We start from the raw sequence: 9,167 nt of genomic DNA, 5'->3' as shown, positions 1-9,167 counted from the left end.
GTGAGTGTTGCACAAAACCGGGTGGGAAATTGCTTGTAAATGATAAAAAGCTCTGTAGGGTGTCAGCTGTGAGCCCCTGAAGGCCCAGACTTCTTCTTCTCTGTCCTTTTCTTCTCTACCCTGAGGGTCATGTATGTGCAGAGCCTGTGAAGAAAAGTGGCTCTGAGGCATCTGGTCTGTCGGATGAAGGAGGCTGATGGATCCAAGGTGACTGCCTTGGGAGCCCCCGAGGGTTTATTAGGAGGTGGTCTTGGAGAGGAGAAATGGTATCATGGCTGGATGGGATAGTGTTAACAAAAGCAGAGAAGGGAGCAGTCTGTCCTTCTGTGGGCTTCCTGGGTGGGGTTAACGAAGAAAAGTAGCATAGAAAAGCCTGGAAGGGAGGTTTCACACTCCCCTCCCCACCCTGCCACACCGAGCCTGCGCTCCTCTACCCCAGACACTGATTACCCCCCCTGGCTCTCTGGGAAGGCGAGGTAAAAGGTCAGCCCCCCCCCCCCCCACCTCAGCTGGACCTATAGTTATTAATAATGTCATTCCCTCTCATGAGGCCACACTTGATATTTACAAATCTCTTTCCTGCCTCCCAGGAGTTTCTTCTCAGCCCAGAGGAGGGAGATGTGGTGCTGGCGGCCACAGTGTAGGCAGAGAACCAGAGAAGCGTGGCACCTTTCCTTGAGACACACAGCAAGGCTCTCTCCCATCCTTCCAGACCCAGCTATACACATTGCATCCTCCAGGGAGGCCCTCTGACAGCTGTCGCAACACTCTGCCATGTCTGCTCCCTGCTCCCTTCCCTACTCCCACTCAGCAGAGGAATAGTTCAGTGGGGAGGAAGGGGGGGCCAGGCCAGGAGCTCCTACTTGGAGCATGGCCCTGGGCCAATCACTTAATAGACATCTCACTTAATTCTTACAACAACCATATGAGGCCAGGGTTTGAGAAACAGGCAAACTGAGGTTTGACTTACTGAGCTGTGTTGACCTTAACGCAGCCCCTTAACCTCTGAGTTTGCTCATCAGACAAATGGGCCTAATGAGAACATACCACAGGTCTCATGCAGATCCAGTGAGTTCACAGCTTGCTTTATAGTAAGACCTTAACGGGTGGTAGCTCTAGAGGAAGGGGGTGGTGGGGAGAAGTGGCTCGCCCACACAACCAAGAAATGGAGGAGCTGGGACTCCCCCCAAAGAACTGTGTGACCCCAAAGTATTCGGAGAGAAGGCTCTGGTAGAGTTGGTGGTCAGGAACTCTCTACCACTCAAGCACACAAAGCCTGAGGGCTGGGCTGAACCAGGGGCCATCAGCCTGGACTCACAGTAGCTTAGAGAGCCTGGGTTGGACGGGACCTGGCATGAGGGGCAGGGCTATGGGATCTCATCAGGGTGAAGTCTGCCACCTCCCAAAGATGTGCAGGCAAACCAGAGCTTCCTTCTGTGGGGAGGGCCAGGCAAGCAGTGACCTGCTGTTCTGCCAGGCGAGCAGGGAGTGGGAAGCCCCCAGACTCTGGAGGAGCCCTGCTCTATCTCCAGAGGAAATCAGAGTCTCTCAGAAGGGGATCCTCAAGATCAAGAAAGGGAGATGGGCTTTCACTGGGCTCCTCTGGAGGACGGTGCCTGCCAGCCTACTGGCTAAAAAGAAAAAGCCCACACACAATAATTTGGGGACCGTAGTGCAGGGGAATGGGGAGCACTCTGATTAATTAACAGCCAGAGTGGATTAACCATCCTTCCCATCCTTCCTTCTAGTGCTGTTTCCCAGTGCAGTGAAAGAGACAGATGTGGAACGGACCATGGCATTTTGGGGTGACGTGTGCTTGTGTAGGGATGGGCTGCCCAAGAGAGGCCTGAGGAATAGGGTACTGAGCCTTGAGTCAGGGTAGTGTCCCCCATTCTGGCTATGCCAGAGCCCAGCCACTGGCTCCGTCTGGCTCCGTGCTGGAAACAGTGGGAAACATTACCTTCCTGCCTCCAGAGAGGTCTTTCTAATGCCCACATCTGACCCTGTAATCCCTCCCCTCCCCAGCTGGGAGCCTCCCATGGCTCCCCAGTACCCTCAAGATCCAATTTCCCAGTCAGGCTTCTGCCTGCCTCCTGACTGGCCCTCTCCAACCGCCTGCCACTCTAGCCCCCAGCACCAGCCCGAGGTCCTTGCTGGGGCATTACCTCTGTGCTTTGGAGTATGCTCTCCTTGGCTGAGAGCCCTGGCCTCTGCTGCTCGTCCAGCTCTTTCTTTGCTAACCTGTCTTCAAGTTAGACCCACTCCTCCAGGAAGCCTTCCAAAGCTCTAGGCTGGATTTGGTCACCTCTTATGGAGCCTCATAGCATTCTAAACTCCCCTTCCTGTTAGCCCGTCAGCCTGGCCGCAGCTCCCTGTGCTAACGTGGCCAGGTTATCAGCCTGGCTCCCCTGCTAGACTGGGGACGGACCTCTTCCAGGGCAGGGCCTGGGTCTGCCCAGCGCAGGATGGAGTCGGGCCATGGTTAGGGAGTGAAGGATTAATGGCAAAGGAGGACTCTGCTCATCTGAGAGGAAAGAAGGGCACAGAAAGCTGCCTGGGCCCAGAGATGAGTGTCTGAAGGGAGCCTCTACTGCCAAAAGCTCCCCTAAAGCCCCTGCACTCCCCCCTCTGAGCCTCTCAGGACCCATGACACCAAACCTCGGACCAGCAGCAGCCTGCTGCCAGCGCCCATTTCAACATGGAAACACTGAGGCCGGGAGAGGGGCAGCTACGTGCCCAGGGTCTGGGGCAGGCGAACCTTGAACCCATGTCTCCCGAAGGCCTGTCCAGTCTGCACACCAGCTGCCTTCTTGTTTTGACTCTGCTTCTCCCTCTCCCTCTCTGTCCCCAGACCCAGGATGGAAAAACACCTGGCTGAGCTCCACCTGAGCTTCCAGCTTCGGGCAGCCCCCTCCTTGGAGGCCTCTAGCCTGGGCTTGGGGCTGTGAGGAGAAGAGGAGGGGGAGCTCAGGGAAAAGAGGAGAGGCTGATGCACTTCCCCCTCGGTGCTGCAGCAGACTGCTCCCCCTAGCCCGAGCCTGGACCTCTGCCAGCCTCCCTAATCACCTCCTTTCCTTTCCCCATCCAGGGCCTCTCTCTGGGGATCCCTTCCCCCCACCTCTGTGCCCTGGACAGAGCAGCACAGCTGTTTCCAGGATGGTGGTTTGGGCCTAGGTGGGCTGTACCCACAGCCCTGACTCCTGCCCAGTGCCCACCTATCTTCGGCCTCCATCGGGAGTTACCCCCCTGCAGCTCCCCAGTTCAAAGGTCTTGGGGGGCCGCCAACACAGCTCCTCCTGGCCCTGCCCAGGCCCCCTCCCCCAGTGCCAGAGCACATCCTCTCCTACCGTGGGCAGGCGGGGCGGACTGTCCATCAAAACCTTCCTAAGGCCGCTGGGGCAGTGGGGTCTGGGCCAGGTGGTTGGTGCTGCCCCCTCATTACTGGCCGGCTGGGGTTTCTGTCACTTAGGGCCGGTTACCAGGCAACCGCGTCGGGAGGGCTGGCACGGCTCTCTGCTGCTGAAGGGGAGGCGTGCGGCCTGGCCGGCTGAGGCCAGGGTCATGGTCGGGAGGCCTCATGCTCCCGGGAGGGGTTGGGGGATGGCGCCTCAGCTCTGCAAACTCAGAACTCCTTGTCGTTACCGCAGCTTAGACTCACAGCCCAGCCCCAGGAAAGGGGCCTCCGGCCACCCTCCGTGGCCCTCCACGGCCCTCCACACCAACACCCATACTCAGAGCCCTCAGGTTTCTGGGAGGTTGGGGGAAGCTGAGTGGGAGCAGAGAGGTGCACGCTTCCCTCTTTAGGGACTGGAGGTGTGGCCTGTTGACCTTACTGACCACCACCCTGTGGCCTGATGTGGGGGATGTGAGGAGTCAGATTTCCCAGGGTACAGGGCCTAAATCCCTGGGTCTACACTGGGTCTAAATCCTGCCCTGCCTCTCAGTGGTTGTGTGGCCCTGAGCATATTAACTGCTTGTCTGAGCCTCGGTTGCCTCATCTGTAGAATGGGATGCTAGCCCGTCTCATAAGGCAGCGTGCAGTATATAAGATGCTCAGAGCAGTGCCTGGCACATAGCCTCCTCTTCATAGCTGTTCATTCCCTTCCTCCAAGCCCCAAGCTTCCCACGTTACAAGGGGGCAAACATTACAGATGCTGATGGCCCGCACGCTGGCCACCCAGTATTGCCAGGTGACCCAGGAACGTGCCATCTTCACGTCCAAGAAGAGCCTCGCGCCCCATCCTGCCCCTCACTCTTTGTGTTTTCAACTTAATACTCCTATAGCCCTTTGCTAGGTAGCAGGCACTGGTCTAAGTGCTTTATAAATATTAGTGCATTTCACTTATTTAATCCATTTAATGGATTAAGTGACTTAATCCATTTATTAATCCATTTAATGGATTAAATGAGGTGATGCTGAGGTCCACCTGGGGAGCTGTGGTGGGACAGGGGCCCGGGCACGCCCCCTCGCTGTCCTGGGGTGACTTCGCTGTGCCGCTGGGTTGGATGCCAGGTCCGCCTCCTGCCGCAAAGCCAGGCTGGGCTGGTGTAGCTGTGAGCAGGTCAGACTTTCAGGAAGAGCAGTGATGGCTAATTAAAACTTTGACTCAGGGAGGACCCCTTGGGGCAGGGATTGCCTCAGCTCCCTTGGGAAAGCCCCCTAATTGGATCCGCAGGGCCCTAGTAATGATGCAAGCTCACCAGGTAGAGGGTAACAGGCAGGGAGGAAGGGAGGGAGGGGGAAGAAGGAAACAGGTTGGCAAAAAAATAATGACAACTCCCCCCCCCTTTGTGAGGGGGATGACTTGGGAGTTGCCAGGCTGTCACTTAGTTGCTCTGTGACTTCGGATAAATGATGTGACCTCTCTGAGCCTCTGTTTCGTCACTGGAAAGTGAAGACAAGAAAAGCTCCTGGAGGGTTGCCGTAAGAAGGAAGGGACAGAAAGTTCCAGGCACAATGTGTGGCCCAGAAATAGGCACTTATAAAATTGGAGCAAGTGTTACCATGTTAGTAAGCTGGTATTACTACCTTTCATATCCATCATCTCTCTCAGTTTGGGGAGGATTAGCCTCCCAGCTCTCTCTCCTGATTACGTGAGTGTGGGTCCTGGGCCCGGTGAGGGGTGTGGGGGAGCAGGAGGAGCAGGGGCTGGGGGGCAGTGTGGGTCAAGCCGGAGGTCATGGAGCAGTTTGGGATGCAGAGGGATTCAGAGCCGGCAGAGTGGAGGAGACCTAACTAGGTAGCAAGGAGCAAAGAGGGGATGCTAGGTGGGGTGAACAGCCCTAAGAAAGGCATGGAGACCAGAGAGAATGCAGAATGCGGTGGTCAGGAGCCATGGGGAGCTCTGGCTAGAGTTGGGGTCTGCTGAGACTCACAGGCCAATGTGAGTAACAGCCACACGCTGCCCTGCTGAGGCCGGGGTCTGGCCCTAAGTGACCAGAGTGCACCCTAGCTTCAGGGTGCTGAGAATGACTGCACTGTGCAGGGGGCCCTGAAGCAGGGAACCTGTGGGAGGGAGGAGGGTACTACTTGTTTGCCTTTCTGGTTGCAGCAGAATGGCCTTCTGACTCCCCTGCCCTCTCTCTGGGGGGTCAATCTCATCCCTGATCTGTGAGGTTTCTGTGGTCACCGGGCACAAGTCTATCTCCCCAGGCTCTCTGGCCCCTTAGGAGGCCATACAGGCCTGTTCTCAGGACAGGGCCCAGGCCAAGGTCCAGAAAGAGTCAGGGCCAGCATGGGGTGAGAACCCAGACCCCTCCAGGATGACCCAGTGATGTCACCTCTGTTCTCACAAGCAGCCTCCAACGGCACCCAACCTGGTGTCTGCCTGGGCCGTGACAGGCCTGGAGGCCCCAGGATGGGGTGGTGGGCCTCCCTTCTCCTTGAGGTCTCCCCAGAGCAGAGCACTCTGCCCCTGCAAAGTGCTCCATGAAGAGCCCTTCGAACAAATAGGGCCTCAGAACACGAGTCCTGTGGAGGGAAAGCCAGGGCCAAGGTATGGAGGGGGCCGGGCTGCATTTCAAAGCAGCTGGTCAGCACCAGTAAGTCAACAGTTCCTGAGCAAACACAGCCTGCTCCGGACCTGGGCCTCTCTGCTTGCCCTCTCTGGCAGCCCCCTCCCCTCGTGCAGGCCCCACCTCCTGTCAGCCAGGCCATCTGTAGCTCACTCGGGCTCCCATTAGCTCGGGAATTAGCACCTCATCAGGCCCGTCTGCCTTTGAACAGCTCCCCTGGGAAGGGGTTTCAGGAGGTCTCCGTGACCTCAGGGGCCCAGGACTAGGGCAAGTCCAGGCAGGCTTAGGGGCCAGACTGCAAGGCCCCTGTGGGTCTCCCTGCACCTACAGATGCCCCCTGGCACTCACTGGCATGGGTTTCCCCCGCACAGGGCAGTGGACCCAACTGAAGAATCCCTCAGGGATTAGAGTAGGGTGGCTGGGAGGCAGCGGAGCCCCAGGTGGGACAGGGCTTCTCCTAGCAATCCCTGGGGCCATGTGTCCACACTCACACCCACCTCCTCTCCAGCTCGGCTTATGCAGGGACCCCTGGCTGGCTAAGATAATCAGGGACACGGGCCGGCAGCAGGGAAAGGTAGGAGGACAGCCAAGTCCCCAAGTTCCCCTAGGGAAGGAGGCAAAACCAATTGGGGTCGATCAGGGAGCTGAGGGGGGGTGGGGGGTGGGGTGGCCTGTGGCTGGTGGGGTCAGGGAAGGCCTCCTGCAAGAGACAAAAGGAGGTGGTAAGTCCTGAGGTGCTGTCAGAGTGTGTGGGGTCACAGCACGGTAGAGTGGCTCCAGGCCAGGCGCAGGTGGAGATGTGCCCTGATTGAGCTCAGTTTCCCCATCTCTGACCCAGGGACAATAGGAGTAGCAGACGGGGCGCCTGGGTGGCTCAGATGGTTGAGCGTCTGCCTTCGGCTCAGGTCAAGATCCCGGCGTCCTGGGATTGAGTCCTGCATCGGGCTCCCTGCTCCTTGGGAGCCTGCTTCTCCCTCTGCCTCTCTCTCTCTGTCTCTCATGAATAAATAAATAAAATCTTAAAAAAAAAAAATAAGAGTAACAGCCCCCAGGGGCCAGGGAGGATTATAAGAGGCTGGGTGTGGGGTGAGCAATAGCGCTATGGGGCCAGGAGGCAGTGGCACCCAAGCCACCGTGCAGGGGGTGAGCGGCAAGGGAAGCCACATCTCGTCTCCCTCCCCCAGACTCAGAGCAGCCCTGGCCCGGGGAGTGGGCATTCTGTTGCTCAGGCTTGGGGGAAGGAGTGCATGTCAGGCCTGAGTAACCAGTGCGAAAGGCGCGGGGGACCCGCCAGGCAGTAAGTCAGCCCCACCCCAAGCTGAGGCCACCTGGGGCCGCTGGCCGGCTGTGGTCAGTCGTGAGCCTCTCGCCTGGTGGCTGGAGAGGCAGATACCCTGCAAAGGCTCGCTGCTGGCGGGCAGGGGGCAGGGAAGTCCTTCCAATAAAACCTCCTGCTCTCAAGCCTCTGGTTCCCAGCCCCAGGTGCCCCAGCCCCACCCCGCCCATCTTCACCCCCATTCGGTTCCCAGTCCCAGCTCTGTCCCCATCCCTATCTCAAGTCTGAGACAACAGCCAGTAAACACACCAGGACAGCCCTAATAGGGATAAAAGGCCTTGAGATGGGGCACGTGCATGTGTCTGTGTCTAGGGGGCAGCCGGAGGGGCACTGCTGTGCCAGGCAGGGCCCTCCTTACCCATAACCACCTTTGGAGCGGCCCCGTCCAGGAGTCACGGGGGCTTCCTTCCACCTTCCTGCGACCTGACCTGCCCACGAGCCACAGCCCAGCGGAGGCTGTGGTCAGCCTGAGCCCTGCCTGTGACCATGGTCCCTGTTTGTACCCAGAAGTGGCAGCATGAAGCCCTCGAGGGCAAAGGGTTCAGAAAGCCATTTGGGGGAACTGGGGAGACTGTGCCCACTGCTCTGCTGGGCTTTGGGGACTGTGGGAGGTGGGAGGGAACGCTGGTGAACCCGAGAAATGGGTCTGGGCTTGGACAGGAGAGGCCGGCCCGGCCCTGGGTACGCACCCCACCACAGCTTTTCCCACAGAAAGGCCCTTCTCAGCAGCTGCCCAGAACTGGGCCACTTCCGGCAGCCCCTCCTGCAGCCCCTCAGGTGGCCAGCACCCCTGTGGACTTTGAGGGGCTCCCTGATGGACTGACCCCATGCTCCAGGTTCAGTGGGGTAGAGTGCCACCCACCCCCCAGGAGCCAAGCCCTGGGGAGCCAGGACTGTCACTGTGACCTGATCCGCTTCCCCCAGGATGCCAGGCTCCCCATCCCATGACGAGTCAAGACAGGCAGAATGAGGGCCCTCCCAGGTCTCAGTAATGTGCTCCTGGGGCCAGGGGACTGGAGGGAAGGGGGCCCACACTGCGTGCTGGAGTGGTGGAGGAAGATGGGGGCCTTTCCTTGGCTCAGATCCCGCCTCTGCTACTTCCTGGCTGTGTTGCCTTAGGCGAGTCACTTCACCTTCCAGAAGCACAGTTCATACAGGTATAAATTTGGATAACTGTCACCCACGTCATGGGACAATCTGGCAGACTAAGTGAGGCTTGAACATGGGGACCCCAGCGTGAGCTGGGACACAGTAATGCTCAGTGCTTCCTGGAGGAGGTGAACCCAAGGGGTCGGGGGTCCGAAGCCGGGCTGTGCAGCTGGTGGCGCTCATGCCTGTGGAGGCCTGTCTGGCCTGGGACGAGCGAGAGCACCCCTTCCAGTACAGGCCTGCCCGGGGTGTGCACTGCTCCCCAGCCCTTGCTCAGCCTTCCCTCCTCTACCTGCCTCATTTCCTGTCCTCCCCCGACCCCGCCTGTGGACTCTGTCCAGGGCCGCTGACTCTTCTTGTAAGGAGGAGAATACCAATGCAGAGACTTACAGCTCATGGAGCTGAGTGGACTGTCTTGCACAGCCCTCTCCTGCGCTCCGGCTTCATAGGCCTGCTGTGCAGAGGAGGAAGCTGAGGTGAAGGGACTTGCCCAGGGTCTCCCCACCAGGAAGCTGCAGATCCAGGAGTCAGGCGAGCCTAGGGTTCCTCACTCCCAACACTGGGCTCCTGGCACCTCCCTCTGAATGGAGGCCTCCTGGCCAGGCGGGACTCCCAGGAGCTGAGAGGACCGAGGACAAGGTTGTCAGGTACACGCAGGAGCACCCCT

Source organism: Mirounga leonina, unplaced genomic scaffold, assembly GCF_011800145.1.
Source record: "Mirounga leonina isolate KUSES-001 unplaced genomic scaffold, KU_Mleo_1.0 Mir_91, whole genome shotgun sequence".
Lineage (NCBI taxonomy): Eukaryota > Metazoa > Chordata > Mammalia > Carnivora > Phocidae > Mirounga > Mirounga leonina.
This window is presented reverse-complemented; position numbering follows the sequence as displayed.